The sequence below is a fragment of the Betta splendens genome, chromosome 5 (genome assembly GCF_900634795.4).
Source record: "Betta splendens chromosome 5, fBetSpl5.4, whole genome shotgun sequence".
Taxonomy (NCBI): Eukaryota; Metazoa; Chordata; class Actinopteri; order Anabantiformes; family Osphronemidae; genus Betta; species Betta splendens.
The window spans coordinates 11,259,524-11,263,622 of NC_040885.2; the positions used below are offsets into that span (position 1 = coordinate 11,259,524).

General features: G+C 42.0%; 1 long non-coding RNA gene across 1 annotated transcript; it reads right to left on the reverse strand.

The window, feature by feature from the left end:
• On the reverse strand, positions 1–2,300 carry LOC129604122 (uncharacterized). The gene is made up of 2 exons (XR_008694773.1): positions 2,101–2,300; positions 1–1,088 (listed from the first exon to the last, which is right to left on the reverse strand). It is a non-coding gene; the product is annotated as an uncharacterized LOC129604122 (long non-coding RNA).
• Positions 2,301–4,099: the final 1,799 nt, after the last annotated feature.

Sequence of the window (4,099 nt, forward strand, 5' to 3'; positions counted from 1 at the left end):
GACCTTCTTCAGGATTTTACTTGCAAGGAGTGAGCAGTTTACAGCAAAGGCAACTTCCTCTCACTGAAGAGAAGACAAGGATTCAGCTCATAATATGTATTGCATTCTGGGAGCTGCATAGTCACACAGTACGTGGTAAATATTTTCTGCACAAAGCAAGCATTGGGCTCATCAGATAACAATGCTACACACTGGTACTCCCTATTTCTTGCAAAGCAGAAGGGAGGAAACTTCAAAGCTATAGCACAGCTAACGAGGCTTCAGCAAAATATGTTTCAATGATTAAATGGAGTATTTTTCCAACATTTCCCTGTTTAACATTGAAACATTCATTTAACAATCATGCATACATCAGAACAGCACAACTTCTTTCGATTTTCACACAGTCATCATAAAACATGGAAAAAGGGTTGCAACATCGTAGGGTCAAAAGCACAGAAGCACAAAATTCACAGCTTAGCGTCCATTTCCGTGGACATCGTGGAGGTTCTCTTCAGTTATGAAGCTTTAAAGGTGTATAGTGTATTTGTCAAGAGTGCATGACTGCGCACACCCTGAGAAGGCCTTGATTCACCAGCCTGATGATCATGGCCCTCAAACAGGGAATTACGCAGAACACAATCAGCATCAGAACCAGGAGAATCACAAGAACCGGTTCAAAGATCTTCAGGATATCATTCCTGTGCCGGACCTAAACCAATCAAACCAGGATTTGTCCTTCATTACGTCACCCGTCTGCACATTGGATATGTGCTGTAGGTCACGGAGTGCCTGTTGGGTCATGCAGTAATTTATGGTTTTAACTCTTAGCATGATTTTTCCTACCCCCAACCATGGAAATAGGGATAGTGCCACGTTCTGGCCTGTAGTCCATAGCTTTTTGTCCATGGGAACGTCTGATGTCCAGATCCGATCACTTTCCTTCAGGTCAATCTCTTGCTGACCCTTGGAAGTCGTCTGCTGTGGTGTTATCACGTAGAAGCCAGTTGTCAGCGTCACTCTGTACAGGCCTCCCATTGGGATGAGGTCCAATTCTTGCATTTTATGACTCTGATGAACACCCAGTCATGGACCTGCAGTGGTCCCTCCTGTGGGAAAGGCACATCTTGAAAAGCATTTTCAGAAAAACATTTCTTGTGATGTTTTAACACCTTTGACATATGGAAGGCATTGGAAGGTTTGTATAAATTTAAATATTGTACAGGTTTGCACAAATGTTGCACAGAGGAGATTATTACATAAACCACTGATGCAGTGGGTGAATTAATGTAGCGAGAGGTAGTTAACAGTTCTGGTCATAAAGACTGATAGCAGCAGGTAGGAAAAATCTGTGTGGTCCGTTATTGCTATAAATTATTTTTGGTATCCCGAATCGAGGTATTATGTCTCGTACTAGTATTTTTGCAACAGCTAGTACATTATTTGTGGTTGTGGGGAGCACTTCTACCCATTTAGAAAAAGCATCTACTGTATAATTGTCAGACAATACTTTTTTCCTTGACATCTATTTAATTCTATAAAATCCATATGTAAATATTGGAATGGATATTCTGCTTTAGCAAATGTTCTTCTTGTTTGTCGAATATTTCCTTGAGGGTTATATTAAGCGTATGTGATGCATTGGGAAGAAATTTTTTTAGAATAATTTCTAAATCCATAAGTGGTATAGTATTTGTTTATTATCCGTACCATCCCCCCCGTTGAGACTGAAAAGGCCCATGGCTCAATATTGCTGCTCAATTATAGAGGGATGCTGGTAGGACAGACTTCCCCTCCTGTCAAACATAATAACCCTGTGGATTAATTAACAGTTGCTCCTTTAAGAGTCCGTTTGCCTTTTCACACTTGGGGGCGCTGTCCTGCATTTCTTTTAAGAATGTGTCCACTGGGTCAGTGAGATAAGTGTTACATCGCTTTGCAGCGCTTTTTGCTTCTTCATCTGCTTTACCATTGCCTTTTGACACCCTGTCTTTAGCATTAGTACAAGCAGCGCATTTACAAACGGCTATTTTGGTAGTTTTAGTAGTCATGTAATCAAGCTCCAGTATTTAGGCTCCAGATCACACACCAGTCACTTGCCACATTGTTACGTCTACTCACCACTATACAGCGTTCTTGTTCTTGTTCTGTTTCTTGGTCCTGACCTTGTTTTTGACCACTGTTACCAACTCCGGCCTGATCCTTGCCTGCCTTGTCGACCGAGTCTGTCTGATAACTACCTTGCCTGTTTTATGACCTTGAGACCGCCTGATCCTGAATTGTACTGTAATCAGTAGTGATGGGTAGATGAGGCGCCATGAAGGGCTGAATACTGACACCTGCTGGACATTAAAACTCCCTACAGGCAGCCTAGTTGACGGACTCAGCTGACACTGGTTTGATGACCTAATATATACAATAATATAATTTAATCCATTGTATGTTATATAGTATTTTTTCATTTCTATATTTAAATTTAAAATTGATATTTTTAGATGCAGTTGATAAAGTAGACATGTATCATAACATGAAATTCTAAGTTAACATGTTGTGAATGAGGATGCCTTTTTTTTTTTTAAAACAACTTTGGTCTCTCTGCCCACTGCAATGAGGAGATCTTGCCAAAGGTTATCTAGAAACAACAAACTGGCATTTTAGTACATGATTTCCAAACAAGGGCGGCACGGTGGTGCGGTGGGTAGCACTGTCGCCTCACAGCAAGAAGGTTCTGGGTTCGATGGCGAACCTGGCGCCTTTCTGTGTGGAGTTTGCACGTTCTCCCCGTGCTTGCGTGGGTTCTCTCCGGGTTCTCCGGCTTCCTCCCACAGTCCAAAGACGTGCATTAGGTTGATTGGCCTCTCTCCATTGCCCGTAGGTGTGAGTGTGTGAGTGAATGCTTGTCTGTCTATGTGTTGCCCTGCGATGGACTGGCGACCTGTCCAGGGTGTACCCTGCCTCTCGCCCGTAGCCAGCTGGGATAGGCTCCAGCACCCCCGTGACCCCGCACTAGGGAGTAAGCGGTTAAGAAAATGGATGGATGGATGGATGGATTTCCAAACAACAAGAAACAAATAATGCTAAATAACATGTCTGAATTTGGTGTAGACAGCTGCTGTTCTGACTGCAGTCTACTGACGGCCTCATTGCACTTGGAGGAACCAGGGTGATTTAAATCTGGGGTCTAGAAGTGTTGCTGGGGTCAACACACTGGGGTGATTTTGTTTAAATAGGAAAGTTCTGTCGAACAAATGTGACATTTAACCTGGACAAAATACTATTAGTAAACTAAGAGTCACTTTGAAATTAATCTGAATTCAGATAGATCAAGTGAAAACTTTTTCAAATTAATTAATTATTTTATTAATACACTTTCAATTTATTATAAAATTAAATAAAAAAGACACCTTATTTTCCGACATGAGATGAATTCTAGATGAAACGCTCAGGGATTCCATTCGGCAGATGCATCCCGACACATGCGCTTTCTTATAAACACAGTCTGGCGCGTCAGACGGTGACTGATACAGGAACGTGCTTTCCCAACGCGATACGCGCACATACGAGCTCTTTGAGCTCGAAACAGGCGCCGACACTCGGCATTGCCGGACCCATCACTAGTAATCAGAGCTCACCTGTTAACGAACCCTGCCTGTCCACGGACCTGAGACTGCCTGACTCTCTGCATATTGATGCTGAGTTTACCTGTGTATGACCTCGCCTGAACCTAATCCTGTCGCAGCCTAATAAATCTTTTTTTCTACTGCAATCCACATCTGTCTGAGCTGTGCCTGTGGGTCTGCCACCTCAGAAGATCTGACAGATTTCTTATTAAATCACCATGCATTATAGTCTTTCCCATTGATGTTATCATGTCTCTATTTTCCCATTGACTGGCAAATATATGAATAGTTGAGTGGGCATATGTGCTGTGTAATGGAACAATTGTACTTTAATGCTTCTTGTGTTCATTTCTGACTCTGTATAATAACCTTGCATTCTGTACTTGTTGATTAGACCCAGAACTGAACATTATTAGACAAACAATCTATCTTCCTCTCAAGGTTCTGTCGCACATTAAGTGCTGACATCTAATGTTGTGTTTCACTGACCGATTGTTTAT